At 41.3% G+C, this 18513-nt stretch overlaps 2 long non-coding RNA genes across 8 annotated transcripts in view; one reads left to right on the top strand and one right to left on the bottom strand.

The window, feature by feature from the left end:
* Positions 1-11739, bottom strand: part of LOC129639614 (uncharacterized) — a 53013-nt gene extending 41274 nt beyond the window's left edge. For 2 of the 7 annotated variants that reach the window (XR_008708505.1, XR_008708511.1), the window contains exon 1: positions 2019-10493. This is a non-coding gene — a long non-coding RNA (uncharacterized LOC129639614). The other 5 variants (XR_008708514.1, XR_008708506.1, XR_008708513.1 and 2 more) reach the window with 5 other exon arrangements.
* Positions 11740-11931: 192 nt separating this feature from the next.
* On the top strand, positions 11932-14794 carry LOC129639632 (uncharacterized). Its single transcript, XR_008708519.1, has 2 exons — positions 11932-12407; positions 14453-14794. It is a non-coding gene; the product is annotated as an uncharacterized LOC129639632 (long non-coding RNA).
* The last annotated feature ends 3719 nt before the right edge of the window (positions 14795-18513 follow it).

Consider the following 18513-nt stretch of genomic DNA (forward strand, 5'->3'; position numbering starts at 1 on the left):
TTCTAAATTATTATTTTACTTATTTAAGAAGTTATTCAATAGAGTTTAATATTGCTGTTCACACAAATAAAAGTATAATAATGCATCTTATGGGCTTTTGGAATACTTCAAGGTGGTGGCACCTTTGGGGTCAGGGGCCCTAGTTGAGTGGGTAGTCTGGGAGTTCTGTTATTATTTATTAAGTTGTCCAAATCTGAATATACCCCTTTTTGACAAGAATGGATCATTTTAATATTTGTTCCCATTACAAAAACATTATGAAAAGATGGGGATGAATGGAAACAATCTCCTCTCCTTTAGCTTATAAACTTTAATAAAGACTATCCTTTGTTCTTACAATAACCGTTTCCTTACAAATAAATGAATCACTTTAGATTATGAGCTTCTCAGAACAAAAGATCAAGTTTCCTATAGGCTCTTTAAAATACTACATAGACCTTCTCATCATAGTATAAATAATGAATAATTACAAAATCTTGCTCTTGAAAATTAGCTTTAATTATTTTATATCACATGAAAAATAAATGCCAATAATTCAGAAGCAATTCTCTAGGACCATTCTAATTTACCTATCATGAACACATTCAACATTTTTAAACGTTCCATCTAAAAAGGGTTCAGGCAGAAAAGTTTTATCATTTATCATAACCAATTATGAGCACTACATCCCTTGCCAATCAGAAACACAATATTCCAAGAACAAGTGTATGCCGCATGAATGCATTTCCCCACTGCGTAACTCACCTCATCTTGCTCCGCAGCACTCATATTTGAATCTTTCTGTTTGAACTCTAAGTGACTGTTGAAAAAGACTGCTTTAAACTCTCTATCAAGAATAATTCTCTCCTCTCAAAGGATCTTACAAAGAGATCCTTCCTCCCTCGTTCTCAAGAGGCTACCTAGGTATAAGAGGATGCTCTCATGTCCAGAGAAAGAACTACCTGTGGCTGTGTACTAACATCTGGGGCTCCGCTGGCCTCTACCGATCCAGCTGCTCCTCTCTGTATCAGGCTTCTGGGTATCCCGTACTAGCATCCAACACATTATATTTTATACTGCTTAGTGCTCTGGGGGTTTAGAGAGGCTTAGGATCTTGGTGGCACCATTCCCAAAGCTTTCTGTAGCAAGTCCCGTGCCCTGTAGCATCCTTGCCCTCACATCACACTGAGTCTGTTAGTATTAGGAGACTTAAGAAGTCACAGAATTCCTAGATACTATCTCATGAGCCATGGGAACCCAGGGGCATTACTTAGCACTCTTGTCTAGATGCTTCCTTCAGTCATTCCTAATTTACCGGTCATGTGATGCTATATTTGTGTTGTATCATGATCAACATGGGACCCCAAGGAATTTGAAATTTTCCCCAGAACAGATCCTGAAACAAGTAGCAAGCTTAACCTAACCCCCCAATCCATGAATCCCACAACTTTAATCAGATTTTTCTGCCAGCCCTCACTTCACCCCAACCCAAAGGGTTTGAACTCCATGACGTAAATTCAAGGACACTCTCATTTGACTGCTTGCCATTCACACCCACTCTGTCTTACCAATTCTCAGACCAAATTTTCTTTCCCTTCTCCCAAGACCGTCACCTCACCATGTTACGGTCTTCCTCCTTCCCTTGGTTTAAATCACTCTCCCCTTCACTGCCTCATTTGTGGTGGAGGAAAGTCTGCTAAGTAAACAAGATTATCACAGAGAGAAAGGACAGCGGAGGTGTGCTGGCGAGCATGCTGTCTCCCAGCACCTCCTGGTTTCTTCCTTACCCTCTTCCATACCTCAGAGGCAAGAAAACCTGCAAAGCTCCATCTCCCAGACTCCCTTGCAACCTGATTTTCTGTTAAGTTTCATCAGTGGGAGCACTGATAGGATGCTGGAGAAAACAAGAAGCTGGTTTTGGGGGGTGGGGTTTTTTGTTTTTTTTTTTTGGTTTTTTTTTTTGCAGATTCTAACAGCAATTTCAGCATCAGCAATGGTTTCAGTGAAGTGTGGTTCCAAGTTGTACTCAGGTAACTCACTTTCAACATCAGCAGCCTCAGCTTCACTTGGATCCCAAGGAAACATCATTTTTTTCCTTTGGGCCCCCAGGCCTACGGGTGGTAGTGCTTTTGTAGAGCTACTACTCTCCAGGTAACCTTCCCCAGGAGTGCCTCCAGCCTTCTAGTATTCTGTAGCTATATTAAATTAACTCTGCTTGAAATTCCTCAAGTGGATTCTGTTTGTCTGATTAAACACTGACTGATACCAGAAATATGTCAATCATATGAGTTCTATTATACTTAAACAATGTCTACCTATTGAAGTATTATTAGTTGCTTTTTAAAAATATCTTTACCGTGGTTCAAGAGAATGTAATGGAGACCTTTGGAGTAATACCGATTCACCATCACGACTGCCCAAAGAGAAGTTTTACTTACAAAGTAATTATTCCACCAGGGCCTAAATGGTGTCTGCAGCAGAGAATGAAAAACACTAGTTATTATGACTAAGTTTTTGCCATCCATTTCCTCAAATCATAGGCTGCCTATACTCTTTAAGAATTGTCTCTGAACTTAGGAAGAAATTCCAGAAGAGTTTTTTGGAGTTCTGTTGTTCCCTCTCTCTCTGATGACTCTCCTTGTCTTTAAGCACATATGGAAATAAGAACCACAGAGTTCTGACTTTCTTTCCCTGCTCCATATAGCACACGTGCTACCACTCACCCACTCCCAAATTTCTCTTACTTTGAACAATTTGTAGCCCAGCGTGCCAGAATGCCATTAATCACCTGCAGAAATAGGAGAATGCCGTGGTCCAAGGACTCAAAGAGCAATAAAGGCACACACACACATTCAATTACTCATCCCTTTTTCCTTTCAAGCCAGGGGCCTGTTAAGTGGAGGAAACAGGTTTATTTTATCTTTCTATCTTAAGGCCTGTTTTACTCCCCAAGTCGAAAGGCATGTGAACAACTTCTAGGATTTTTATAAAACCATAGAATTATAGAAGTAAAAACAGCACTAGAAATCATATTGTTCCACCTCCTCATTTACAGATGATTATCTCTAACATTTATCACCTTTATCATAAGCTTCGTTATCTTCCCGACTGGTCTATGAACTCCTCGAGGGAAGGGTCTGATTTTCATCTTAACATCCTCTGTGTCTAGCATGGTGCCTAAAACACAAGAAGTATTCAAGAAATGCTTGTTAGAAGTAGACAAATAGGTGAACAAGTGAGTGGATTCTTGAATGAATGAACTACTGAGAAGTTTAATACATTATCTGAGAATACACAGCTATAAGCAGTAGTGAGGATTTGTTGTGATTCTTATTATTTAGTAGCCAAGTCATTACTGACTCTTTTGTGACCCCATGGACTGTAGCCTGTCAGGCTCCTCTGTCCGTGGGATTTTCCAGGTAAGAGTACTGGAGTGGGTTTCCATTGCCTTCTGCAGGGGATCATCCTGACCCAAAGACCAAACTGGCATCTCATGCTTGGCAAGTGAATTCTTGACCATTGAGCCACCTAGGGATTCTTCTAATGAGGATTACGGCTACAGCTAAGTCACTTCAGTCGTGACTGACTCTGTGCGACCCCATAGACAGCAGCCCACCAGGCTCCCCCGTCCCTGGGATTCTCCAGGCAAGAACACTGGAGTGGGTTTCCATTTCCTTCTCCAATGCATGAAAGTGAAAAGTGAAAGGGAAGTCGCTCAGTCGTGTCCGACTCTTAGCGACCCCACGGACTGCAGCCTTCTAGGCTCCTCCGCCCATGGGATTTTCCAGGCAAGAGTTTTGGAGTGGGGTGCCATTGCCTGATAACATCTAATCATATCTGATTCTAGGTCCAGTATTCTTTTCCCTCTCTTCACTAAACATTAAAAACATTTTTAATGTTTTTGCAGAAAACAAGGTTTAGTCATTTTGCCTTCTGAGAAATGTAGAAATGTGGGTGAAACAAGAAGAGAGGCTCTCTTATGTGTCAGACAGGGAAAGAGAAAGTAAAGGGCTCAGTACTTAGCACAAGGTTCAAAAGCAACAGTCAAGTCCCCAAGACCAATTAGAAAGCAAAAGAATCAGGCAAGCATGATAGAGAAGTAATACTGGATACAGTTACATTAAAAGCTCAATTTCCAATGTGGTCACTCTGTGCCAATTTATGGGAAATGTAGCATATGTAAATAACTGGATTCTGACGTTTTTGCCAGGGTAGACATAAGATCACTATCTGTCTTCATTATTGCTATTTTTTCCCCCCAGGAACAGTACATCCTACTTATATAAATTGTGGGGGGAAAAAGAAGACAATGAGATATGCAACTGCTCTTTCAGAATTCTAATGCTCTAGAAGCATTGCTGATTTTAATATATAATACTCAGGGAAACATATATTCAAATAGTTGCTCTCTCAACATGTATAATTTGTAAACCAAAAAGCAATTAAAAATGGAAAATTAGGAGGGTAAACAAATGTCACTGAAAGATAAATACTATTAAAATTTTGTTAAAAAAGCATTTCAATTCCTTGGTGTTTATTTTAAACCCAACTGGAAATTACAAACCACATCATCTAAGATTCAAAACAAAATTGTATACTCTTTTTTACAGCCAGAAATTTTGGTATAAAGTTAACACACCACGATGCATAGAAGAGCCTAGTATGCCACCATTTGGTTATATATTTCAGTTTCTCTCAATATGTGATGAAGTAGAAATGTGACATTTGCTATTATCACTGACAGTTAATTCTGTGAACATTTTAATATTTTTCAGACATCCCAAGATTTATATTTTTTTCTCCTCACATGAAAGTGAGAATTTAAATACCAAATCTTTCCTTTCTTTGAAAAAATAAATGCTCTAATACACCTCCCAAGGTTAATCTGTGTCCTTGCACCTCCAATGAATCCATGGCAAGAATATTTTTTATTGCTCTGCCATGTCTAAAATTGCTTAGTCCACACTCTTAGACACATCATTTTTCAAAGTCAAACTTCTAAGTTTCATCAGAGAAGATCACATTAAACTAGATGCAAAGTGAATGACTACTAACTCATGTTCTGGGGCTCTGTGCCATTATTCACCAAATAAGCAAGCCCATATGGTTTAGGTTGAAGAGATAATCTTGCAGGAAGCACTGTTAAGATACCTTAGACTTTGAATGATTCTTTGGCCAACTGAAGGATTTTTTTTCCTGGAAATTGTAACATCTGTGGAGCCCTGGTCCTCACCATTTGACTGGTAATGGATATAGTTTCAAATAAATGATCTATATTTACAGCCTTGACTTTCTTATCTCCTCCTAATTCTCGGCCTATTGCGCTGGCTTTTTCTCCCAACTCCGAAACTCATGCTAGGAGGAGGGGGTAAAAGAAACCCGTGACAGGATAAATTTTGTCTTCTCAAAATTCACATGCAGAGGTTCTAACCTCCAGGACCTTAGAACGTGACCTCATTCAGAAACATGGCATTGGCAGATGATAAAGTTATGATGAGGTCATTAGGGTGGGCCCTAATGGAATGTGACTGCTGTCCTTATAAATAGGAGGAATTTGGACACAAAGAGAGACACACACAGGGATGACACCATGAGGGAAGATGAAGGCAGAGACTGGGGTGATGCATTGATCAGCCAAGGAACACCAAAGAGCACCAGCTCACCAGCACGAGCTAGGAAAGAGGCATGGGGCTTATTCTTCCTCATAGCACTAGAAGGGATCAACGCTGCTTACACCCTGATATTGGACTACTAGCCTCCAGAACTGGAAGGCAATACATTTCTGAAACTTTTGGGTAGTGACCTAATTTGTGGTACTTTGTTACAACAGCCCAAGGAAACAAACAAAAAAAAAAGCCCATTGTAGCAAAGATCAAAGCTGGAGAGGACTCCCCTCTTCCCGCAATGAAGGCTTTGCCTCCAAGTTCCACACTCAGTCCTTTCCTCCTGGGGAAATCTCAGCCATCCACAGCCTCCACTGTCACTGAAGATCAAGTATTTCCAAATCTACTTTTAGTCCTATCTCTCTTCTTTGATCCAAATATGCATCTTGTAATTTGTCAGTTGATATCTCCAAGTAATTTTCCTGCAAGTACTGCAGTTAATGTTACTCCAAAACTGCTGCTGCTTCCAGTAAACACTATCTTATTAGTTAATAGTATCACCATCCACCCAACTAGCTCCTTATGATTATACTTAACGCATCCTTCTCTCTCTGTCCCGCCATCAAGTAGGTCCAATTAAATCTACTTGTGAAGAACTCTTGAATGCATCCCATCTGTTTAGCTGCACCGCCACAGCACCTGCTTCAACCCCTCACTATTACCTGCCCAACTTCTTCCAGGAACCCTATAAAGCTTCTCCCTGCCTTCAAGCCACTCGCCACACTTTTCACGAAATTACCTTTCTACACATAATCTATCTTGTATAAACCGTAGTTATGTTAAATCACAGCGCTATAGGGGAAGTTTCTTGCTGGTGCATAAATTAGCTCATGCTGGTTTATATCCAATGAGTTTTACATCTCTGCATTTATTTTATCTGATTCATGTGTTAAAGTGTGTTGGTTTGATAGCAAATCCCATTTGAAAACATATATGCCATGGCATTTTCAGCTCAGAGAAGATAGTGTGTGCTTTGAGAAATTTTGAAATAAAAATCAAATATCAAACATGCTATAAGGTTCAGCTCAATTGCTTCTCCTCCTTGAAGATCACCCTAAACTCTACCCTCTCCCTGACCCCTCACACTCCTTTTTCCTGCCTCCTCATATTGGTTTATTTTATCTTTGTCATTTCTCCTTATCTTATGGGTTTATGTTCCTCTCTCTTCCCTCCAGTCACACATTCCAACTAAACTGTAATCTGCTTAAGGTCAGGATCTGTACCCAATATATTTTTTTAGCCCTCCTAAGCACATCATACAAAGTGCAAGGCCATTGTCTATGCTCAGTAAATGTAAATTGAATGAGCTCAGTCATGGAAAGTAATAAATGAATTTTTTTCTAAATGCACCATGCCTCTGGAAACCCACAGTGCTCACATTTTGCGTTATGAGCTCATTTTAGAGTGATTGGATGCCTTTTATTGGCTAATGTCCGCCATGTGGTAATGTCTTCATTTGCTGAGTTGATGTTCCAAATCTTACAATTCTTTGTCATAATTATTAGTTTTCCCCCTGAATTTTGTGCTTCATTGAGGTTTTAAAGGGTAAAATTAACCTCCCAGCTTTTCCTCCATAAATTTATAATTTCATTGTGATTTCATTGCTATACTGGCTTCCATTTCAGAGGTTTGTCCAAAGTGTAGGTGATTATGTGTCTGTTGTTTTTCTCCTCTCACAAATGCAGTTTATTTCCTCACCATCTAGTTGGCTCAACGGTACAGCTATAGACACAGAAACATGAGGAATTCTAACTATTATTTACTTAGAAAAGATCTATTAAGGGAAATGGAACATTTTTTAACCTGTGTTAAAATTAGACCCAAGTTTATGAAAATACAGACCTCATTCACCTAATATTCTTCCCTGCTTTGGTATCTGTTTATCTGGCATTAGTCAACATTTGCTGCAGAACACAACACTGTAAAAAGCACATCAATTTCTTAAGGGATATTTTAAGAACAAAATTTTTTAGCCTCTATACAATGTAAGCATTTGATTACTTGAGCCGGAAATATACGGCTCAAATTTCACTTAAAGTTATACATGATTATATACATTAAGAAATATGTCTTGAGATTCTTCATTACTCAACATCGGGTAAAACTGTTGTAGGGACTCAAACTACTTTCCATGATTGCTTGTAGGTAGACACTTAAAAGTACTTTGTAGGTTAAAAAAAAAAAAAAAACTCATCTATAGGATCAGAAAAGCTACTTCAGCCTGTATGCAAACTAAACTTGATCAGTCATAATACTTCTTGAGACTTCCTAGGGAAAAAACAGAATACTAATATTCATCTCACCTCACTGTATCCTTTGCAAAATTAATATATAGAAATCTGCTTCATCTATGCCTCTGAATGCCTCCAATCCCAAACCCTGCACCCAGCTACCACCCCTATATATTACATTTTCCTTTCTCAAACTGTGGAACCAGTTTTAGCCCCATCAGAAGAAGAAGAAACTGGGCCAGTAACTCAGTAAGTAGTTCAGCATCAAGTGGGCCTCTCTCCACATCTTCTAAAAACCAGACATGCTAATTTACCCTTGATAAAAACTGTGCCTGAGAACTATGGTTTTAGTAACAGCATTCCATTGCTCCTGAGGCTCTTTCTGGTCTGCTTCCCCTTAAACTAGATAGTTCCCTGGTTCCCAAAATGTGGTCCACAGCCCAGCAGCATCAGCGTCATTTGGGAACTTAGTTCAGTTCAGTTGCTCAGTCGTGTCCGACTCTTTGCGACCCCATGGACTGCAACACGCCAGGCCTCCCTGTCCATCAAGTTGGTGATCCAACCATCCAACCATCTCATCCTCTGTCATCCCTGTCTCCTCCTGCCTTCAATATTTCCCAGCACCAGGGTCTTTTCCAATGAGTCAGTTCTTCACATCAGGTGGCCAAAGTATTGGCATTTCAGCTTCAGTCCTTCCAACAAATATTCAGTACTGATTTCCTTTATGATCGAGTGAGTGGATCTCCTTGCAGTCCAAGGGACTCTCAAGAGTCTTCTCCAACACAACAGTTCAAAAGCATAATACAAATAATTGGGCCCCAACCCAAATCTATTCCATCAGGAACTCTGGGGGTGGAATTCAGCAGCTGGTATTTCAACAAACTCTCCAGGTAATTTTGATTAGTATTCAGACTTGAGAACTCCTGGGCTAGGTTCTTTAGCTCAAATTCCTTTTATTTCCATATGCTCTTCTGCTCTCTTTTAGTCCCTCACCTCTAACAGAGAAAACTTCTTTTGGAAAAGAAAGAGTGGTAACAGGAAAGATTTTTAGCACCAGTTTCCAGTGTATGACTTTGGCAAGAGTGAAAGAGATTGAAAAAGGAGTGAGACTGGCTTCACTGTGCAATTTTACTGTGGAAAATGCAGCCATGATATACGAAAGAAAATTGAGAGCTATCAAAGGGGAAATTTCAAAGTTAGGACTATACTCCGGCCCCTGGCATTTTTAGAAGGACACCAATTAAAAAAAACTTAATTTACTTTTTGGTAGCTGGGCTATTTCTTTTAATTCAACACCACAGAGACTACACCATATGGAGACCAAATTGATATTCAGGTTTGACAAGGAAGTGACCTGCCCGGCTCAGTGTGTTATGGGGCAGGAACAGCATGGGACAGAAAGAGAAGAATCAGTAACCTCATTTCTTCCCCCTTTGCCTCTTCTCAGATATTGTTCACTCAATTATCCCCACTCTCTCTTTCATCTTTTAACCTCCCTTCTCAATTGGTTCCTTCTCCCTCAGTATGTAAACCTATGAACATCAAAGCCATATCTTTATAAAGCCTGTTTTAATCAGGCAACCCCCCCATAGGCACTACCCTAAATACGATCCTCTATTCACTTATAAGTCTCTATAGAAAGGGATCCACCTTTAAAATCTCAATTTAGCCCCTCTTGTTGATTCCTTAACCTAGTTTAACACAGCTTCATCCCCTCCATGGAAAGGAATTTCTACCACCACGTCCATCAGTGACCCACTTCTCAAATCCATGGGTAGTTTTCAGCCTTTCCTTGTTCTCTCTAGAGTCGAATCTTTTCAACAGTCCTCCTTGAAACACTTTCCTCTCACTTCCCTGACAAAGAAATTCTCTATTCCTTCTTCTTCCCCTCTATGGCTAGTTCTTCCCAACCCTTTTATGCTCATCTTCTCCAACCCTTCCTGCAAGTCGTGAGGCTTCCCAAAATTCAATTCTTAATCCTCTTCTCTTCTCACCCTCTGCATGCTTCCCAAGCAGTTTTACCTCCAACTACAATCTTTCTTCTGTTTCCCCAACCTAATTTGCCCCCATCATTCTTCTGTCTTCAGACTCTTAAATCTAATTTCCCAGTAGATTATATTCATCTCAGAATGCCAACAAATGGTGACTCATCATCCTTCCCTCAAAACTGCATTATCTACGTGTTCTCTTACTCTTTGCAAAACCAATAACTTAGCCTTTATTTATATTTATCCTACATTTCTTCTTCTTCTTTAATCCCCATCAATAAAAATTGCATTTTCTCTATCCTCACAGCTACTGCAAGCCCTTATTGCATACTCTTGCCTAAATTATTATAATAGCCTCATAACTTGGGTCTCTCCCCTTCACGCTGCTGAAAGTGATAAAATATATAAATGAGAACGAATTTAACTCCATCAAATTTCCACATAGTTTCCCACCAGACAGTTAAAAGACAAGACGCCAGGGTATTTACGGGTAACGAATAGAGGGGCAGGGCCATCTGCGGTGCGGAGGGCGTGGGGAGCATCCCAGGACGTGGGCAAAGGTGACCAGAAAGGCCAGTAATCATGGTCTGCGCTCCTGTAATAGGCTGCAGCCTCTGCTCTGCTCTGCTCCGTAACCTCACCTGAGGATGGAGTTCTCAGCCCGCCGACATCAAAAGGTCACTTTCGATGTCAGACATCAGATCAGAGACTGGCGCATGCCCAGTTACAGGGTCCGTGCTGCTATCCGATCGTAACCAGCTCAGCTCAAACTAGACACAGCTGACTCCAATTCCTGGCAAACAACTCCAGGCCACGGTCTTTGTGTTGAGGCTCTCTTGCAGGCCTGGAGGGCATGAAAGTCTTTTTTTAGTAACACTTAAAACTAATTAATTAGTGAAGGCAGGTAAAATGGATTTGACTATTGATTACCCATGGTTTCACTTTGAGCAGCCCAACTAATACAGCTGGGCAAATTCAGCATGTATAAGGGAAAAGTTCTCTAAATTATATCTTACTAAAGAGTTTACCAATTCCAAGGGGAGAAAAATTAAGTTAATTTCAAAAATTCAAAATATACACATACATTCTTGTGTACAGTCTATTCTAGTCAACTCAGCCTTTCAACTCTTTTTATAAATATGCCACTTCATAGCCCCTTTGAATACTGTTGCAGATAGATATTTGAGTTAGGTGAACACAAACAACTGTTGAAGTCAAGGTTCTTATGCCCAAAGTGGCAAGAGAAAGAGAAGAGAATGTTACAGACTTGACTAGTCTGCTCTTAATTCTGACTGTATAGGTCACCTTACATAAGCACAGCTGGTTCTACATATTTGTTTCCAATAAATGGCTACAAAGGGAAATTAAAACTATGACAACCTACCTCTCCAGCCCCTATGTCTACTTCCATCTCCTAAGGGAAGGGGAAGGGATAGGCATTACATAAAATATGATTTGGATCCACTATCATTCACTATTAGAAGAAACTGTTTACCTTTATTCAGCTTTTTATATAACATGGAGCTTAATATGTTGCCTTTTACCTACTGAGTGGGTGATCCAAGTATTTCTAAAGTGAACAAACTAAATCATTTTATCTTGCCTGGAAAATCCCATGGACGGAGGAGCCTGGAAGGCTGCAGTCCATGGGGTCGCTGAGGGTCGGACACGACTGAGCGACTTCACTTTCACTTTTCACTGTCATGCACTGGAGAAGGAAATGGCAACCCGCTCCAGTGTTCTTCCCTGGAGAATCCCAGTGACAGAGGAGCCTGGTGGGCTGCCGTCTATGGGGTCGCACAGAGTCAGACACGACTGAAGTGACTTAGCAGCAGCAGCAGCACATTAGTAATTTTTCTTTTTTTTTAACCTTGTTATTTTACACTGGAGCATAGAGGAGCCTGGCAGGCTACAGCCCATAGGGTCGCAAGGAGTTGGACACGACTGAAGCAACTTAGCACATAGCCAGTTAACAACGTTGTGGCAGTTTCAGGTGGACTGCAAAGGGACTCAGCCATACATTATACGTGTATCCAATATCCCGCAAACTCCCCTCCCACTTACTGAATAGAAAGCATTTCCTTCCTATTACTTTATTACTCTTGCCACCGATACTAAAAACAGACAAGACAATCTGGCATGCACTGGAATTTAATTATAGGCTAAATACGGTACGGTAGCTAGCTACAAAGTCCTGAAAGGGATATGTTGAAAATTTATTACTAAACTAGGAACGATATGCAGTATATAACAAAGCACGCACAGATTATCATGCTCATGAAAGACACTATGCTTTCTCAGTGTCTTTCACTGTGTCACACAGTCACAGTAACGCCTGTCTACCCCCAGGGAACTGACAGTTTAGAACGGAAGTAATCCTGTGGGGCTGTAATACAAGGTAACTTGGAGGAGGACCCAACTGAGCAGTTGAGCCACAGAGGCCAGAGCAGACTTCATGGCGTTGCACCCAGATGATTGCTTAGGAAACTGGCCCCTGGTACACGGAGGCTGAAGAAGATCCCGAACAGGCAGACCACGGCAGGTTGGTAAGTGACAGGTTTGATAAGCAAGGGAACTCACACCTGAAGCTTGTGTTGCACAGCTGTGCAAGATGAGCAGATATCTGCACGCGCCCACCAGAATCAAAAGTTTCCATAGATGCCTTAACTGGTTCAGTCACTATCCTGTGTAGATGGTCTCAACACCACCTTGCTCTCTCAAGGCTGTGTCCTTGGAAACAGCTTCTACAGTGGGAACAGTGGGTATAATGTACATTTCAAGGATGGGGGAGGGGAGAGGGGCCTCCAGTTGGCTGGGTCCAGGTCATAGGTCAACCAGTGGTCACATCCTCTCAACACCTCTTCCTCCAACAACTGTGAGAACGAAGGAGTGTTCTTTACGGGGAAAGCAGTTGGATGAGAATTTTCAAAGGTAGCATCCATCGCTGGAGCAAGGGCACAGAGGCTGGAATTCCAACTCTGGCTAAAGGAATTTCTGGCTCTTTGCTTACTGATCACAATACACAATATTGAAAAAGCAATCTTTGTTTCCCTTTAACTTAGTTACTGGTGCATAGACCCCAGATATTTTAATAGTTACAGTTATGGAGAGAAAAGGAGAGAGACAGTGTCAGAGAAAACCTGTGAAAGCTGTTAGTGAAATGAAGACTGGAAATCTAGAGCTTGGGACTTTGTTTCAGCTCTGATCCTCACCAACCCACCTGCCATCAGGACACTCAGGATTTCCAAGCCTCGGTTTCCTAGCTTCTAGAACAAGGGAACTAGACAAAGGGGGCCTCCAAAACCCTTTCCAGCTTCAAACATCGACAACAGCTAGTTACCTGGTTTCTTGCCTCTGTTTGCCTATTATTTATTAGCAGCTCTATGGGAGCAATAAAAGGAAGTGAAATTTAAACCACGCAATTTTGCTGCTCATCAGCTCTGGGAAAAAGTTTGATTAACCAGGAAACTGAGGGCTCTGTATTGACTTCAATTATCAACACATTCCCTGCCTACCATTACACCACAGATAACCAAGATTATACCTTTTGCAGGCACACCTTATTTTTGGTTGGACTTCCTTTCTTAGTATCTATGAAATTATTTCATAATCCCATTTGACATTTCTATATAGATCTGTGAGGTCCTAGAGGCCAGAGTATAATATTGATGAATATTCAACACTAGACACTGGTGATTTGCTAGAATTACCTCAGTCAGTTTCAAACTTGTATTCTGCTCACAGAAAACATGATTTCCTACCCATGCTCTTGAAATGTGGTTGTTAAAGTGGACAAACAATACTGTTTGTAACATCAAGGTCACAGGTAACAACCACAGCTGTGTCGTGTTCCATAATCACACCAATAATCAATATTCGTGTTGCATTTGTGTGTCAGGCGCTCTGGTAAATACTTTATATATTATGGACTTTCTATTATTGTCCCTCTGATGCTGGAAAAGGAACTCCATGAGGGCAGGGATTTCCATTTTGTTCACAGCTGATCACCCCAGTGCTCTGCACTATTTAGACACTCAAGTGAAGGTAGTTGTCTTGAGAGCCCACACCGTTGAGCAGCACACCATGATATATGGGTGCTGTATCTTCTGTGAGAATCTGTGCTTTGAGGAAGGCTCTAGATTCTGCCCCCATTATTTACACCGTGATGACCCTGACAAGTTACTTTATTGTTGGAGCCTCTATTTCCTTCTCTATAAAATGAGCATAATACTAACACTACCTCATAAAGTGCTGAAGATTAATATCTACTGCAGCATCACAAACTACCAAAAACAAGGACTTCAAACAATAGCAACCATTCATTTTCACTCATAACTCTGCAATCTGGGTATGGCTCAACAAGGAAAGGGCTTCCCTGGTGGCTCAGAGAGTAAAGACTCTGCCTGCAATGCAAGAGACCTGGATTCCATCCCTGAGTCAAGAAGATCCCCTGGAGAAGGGAATGCCAACCCACTCCAGTATTCTTGCCTGGAGAAGTCCATGGACAGAGGAGCCTGGTGGGCTACAGTCCACAGTGTCGCAAAGAATCAGACACAACTGAGTAACTAACACTTTCACTTTTCACCTTCAGCAGGGAAAGCTCGTTTCTGCTCCACAAAGCATCAAGAGTGGCAGTCCACAGGGCTTCCCTGGTGGCTCAGTGGTAAAGAAGCAGCCTGCCAACACAGGGGGCACAGGTTAGATCCCTGGTCCGGGAAGATGCCACATGCCTCAGAGCAACTAAGCCTGCAAGCCACAACTACTGAGCCTACATGCTACAACTCCTGAAGCCCACACACCCCGTGCTCTGCAACAAGAGAAGCCATAACAATGAGAAGCCCACACACCACAACTAGACACTAGCCCCCACTTGATGCAACTGGAGAAAAGCCCGCACAGCAACCAAGACCCAACTTAGCCAAAAATAAATAAATTAACTGAAAAAAAAGAACACTTGACAGTCCAGCTGAAGGCAGATTGAGCCACCTACAAGATGGCGCACTCAACGCAGCTGGAAAGTTGGGGCTGACTGTTGCCTGGGAGGAGCCTCAGTTCACTTCCATGTAGCCTACACCCCGACACAGCACACTGGCTGGGTTCTTATGGGGTACATCTCCAGACGGGGGAGCCGGGCAGAAATGATATCCTTTCTCATAACTTAAACTTTGAAATCTCATAGCATCACTTCTTTCGTACTCTCTCGGTCGGGAAATGGTCATAAAAGCCACCGAGCTTTGTGGGGCAGAGATGCGGACTCCACCTCTTGTTGAAGGAGTGGTGACATCCTGGAAAAGCGTGAGGGAGAGGAGGTATTGCTGTGGTCATTTGGGGAACGTCCAGTCTGCCACAACCTGCACCCTTGAATCTGGTTTTCCTCAAAGGAAATTTGTACTTAACTGAGGAATGACTGGAATGTCCAGCTACTCTGCGATTGGGTTAAAGCTGCCCTATCTAAGAGCTTGGGATAGCAGAGGACTGTTCATTCGTCAGCCACAACCCTGTGTGAAGGTTGATAATGGGGTTTTCCCATGCCCCCTGGTAGATAGGTAGGGAATTCCCAGGCACTGGGCCATGGATGCTAGAAGGAAACCAATCCATGTATCAGACTGAAAGGTGAAGGGGAAACGAAACCCGAGAACAGATACTGATCGCCAATGAAGAAAGAAATCAACTGCATTTATTGAGCCCTATTGCAAGGGCTATTTTACTGAGATTGGAAAATCTTCATGCAATGTTGCCTTTCCACTGACCAAAAAGTCTTTAAGCCATTATAAAGCTTGAAAATTTCAGTGTACCTTCTCCTCATTTAACCCCCAAAGCGATCCTATCAGCATCATTATCCTAAGAGCATCCAATAAGACTATGTTAAAACTAGCACCCTTGGCATGGAAGGATGGCTTCAGCCACAGAGGAGGTGCAAATTGTCTCAGAGAAAGTGCTTCAAGTCCAGTATTCACAGTACTCTGACTGCTGACTCCGCTGACTCACATCACATGCCGCAAGCCCATCAGCAACTGTGCAGATTGATTCAAGAATGCAGCAGCACGGGGTTTGGGTATTTCTGTCCTTGCAGCTTCTCCAGGCAGTTTATGGAGAAGTTCAATGAAACAGGCTCTATGCAGCCCATCCTGTACTTCTTTTATCCCAAGAAATGTTCATTTGTTTCTAATATTCATTCTCTTCTCCAAATCAATTCCTTATCTGTAACAAAATGTCTCTTTTCATCCAATTCCGTGAAATCCTGAAGCATCAGAAGGATGTTTTTACAAAATGGTTCCATTTACAAGTAATTCTATCGCAAAGCCCCTGAGGATCATGAGGCAGCGAAGTTTTAGTATAATATTCTCTTGGATGCAATAATTCAGCCATTGTAGCTCATATCGCGGGATCCTTGGTTTAATGAGAGTTTTGCTGCAAGGCATCCAATATCCACCCAGTGCACTTAAGAAAATCAGGTAAAACAGGTGTTTCCTCAATTAACAATTTAGAGTTTTGTTACATGAAAAATAAGTGAACCGAAATAGAAGGTAATATTCCTAGCAAAACATACCAGTGTTCTACGCTTCCTGTTTTCCCAAAGCCCTTGAATGTATCATTTCATGTATACATTTTAAGGTAATTAATTAATGCATGCTTGCTAAGAAAAATCAGATCAGATCAGATCAGATCAGTCTCTCAGTCATGTCTGACTCTTTATGACCCCATGAATAGCAGCATGCCAGGCCTCCCTGTCCATCAACCAACTCCCAGAGTTCACTGAGACTCACGTCCATCGAGTCAGTGAAGCCATCCAGCCATCTCATCCTCTGTCGTCCCCTTCTCCTCCTGCCCCCAATCCCTCCCAGCATCAGAGTCTTTTCCAATGAGTCAACTCTTCACATGAGGCGGCCAAGTACTGGAGTTTCAGCTTTAGCATCATTCCTTCCAAAGAAATCCCAGGGCTGATCTCCTTCAGAATGGACTGGTTGGATCTCCTTGCAGTCCAAGGGACTCTCAAGAGTCTTCTCCAACACCACAGTTCAAAAGCATCAATTCTTCGGCACTCAGCCTTCTTCACAGTCCAACTCTCACATCCATACATGACCACAGGAAAAACCATAGCCTTGACTAGACAAACCTTTGTTGGCAAAGTAATGTCTCTGCTTTTGAATATGCTATCTAGGTTGGTCATAACTTTCCTTCCAAGGAATAAGCGTCTTTTAATTTCATGGCTGCAGTCACCATCTGCAGTGATTTTAGCCCCCCAAAAATCATTCACAGCAACCTCACATGAACCAGCATGTGTTTAAACAAACAAAAAATAAAATCTGCAAGGCAATGAAATATAATTTTTAACTTCTAGGGAATTAAACATAAGTAAAATAATTTGTTTTAGTTTCTAACTTTATGAAAAATCTTGCTTAAATATTTAAAAGTAAGTAGTGTCCATGTTTACAAACATTTTTAATATCATGTTGTTTCTTAACTCATTGGCAGTCTCTTGTAACTTGGGGAAAATCAGAACTTCTTCCACATCATACAAAGATTGAATCTGTTGGTCATATTCTACTTATAATTCATTGCTGATTGCTCTCAGAAGGCTAGCATCTAGTCTACCCAAGATAATTCTCATGATGGAACAAAGTGAAATTTGACTCCATTCCCAACTCCCTAATTAATTTAAGCAAGACATATGAAATCCAGTTCCTCACTTTTTCTTCTAAATATTGCAGCTATAAAAGAAAATCTGAAACTATTCAGAGCCCTAAGTTGTTTATCTGAAAACATTTCCAAATATCCTCAGAGACTGCCTAGGAAAGAAAGACAAAGGACACACAGTAACAGTTGGAGGAAAGACATAGACCTGAGTGCATCACCATCTAGGTTTGCTCTGGTTTCCATGTCCCCCGCCTGCTCACTCCATCACTTCGGGAAACCAGATTTGAAAACCAAATCAAAATGTTTCCCCTTTCATCTTTTATACAAACCTATTAGATCCAAGGGAGCTTTGTTTATGCTTAGGGTGACTATGTAACTGATCTCCCAAGCCAGGACACTTTTAAGAGTGGAAGGGGATTTTTATTTATAACTAAGCCTGTTTAACAGACACAAAGGGAGACTGTCCTAGGAAAACCAGGACAATGGCTTACCCTATTCACAGACAATGCAAACTTGGCCTAAGAGAAATTAAATTGTTCATTGAAAAAGTTATAACATTCTGCACTTATTGACCTTTGTGCCTTCTTAAAATTGTAAATTCTTGTTGGATTGAGATTTTAATCCCTGCATTTGCTTTCTTTAGCTTCTTCACTAGCCTATGTAGACTTTTTCCAATTCCTTCTATGCTTACCAGAGCCCTGACAAAATAAATGGCAAATATATCCAAGTGGACACAAAACTCTGGACAGACAACAATCATAACCAAAACATTTCTAGGAATTCACTGTAATATCAGTTCCTAAAAACCTGGGAATTTCAATGAGTCCATCTAGAATGGGATACTTGGAATTTTTACTGACATTTTTCTGAGCTAAATGTTCTCCCCCAGCATTCTCAACGTTCTCCCTCTCAACGTTACCTGGTCTACCTTAGCCCCTGTGGATCCAGAGTTTCCTTGTCTTCGAGGCTTATAGTTGGCAACATACCTACATGGGAGTTCTCTGATGGCTGGGT

The sequence above is a fragment of the Bubalus kerabau genome, chromosome 1 (genome assembly GCF_029407905.1).
Source record: "Bubalus kerabau isolate K-KA32 ecotype Philippines breed swamp buffalo chromosome 1, PCC_UOA_SB_1v2, whole genome shotgun sequence".
NCBI classification, from domain to species: Eukaryota; Metazoa; Chordata; class Mammalia; order Artiodactyla; family Bovidae; genus Bubalus; species Bubalus kerabau.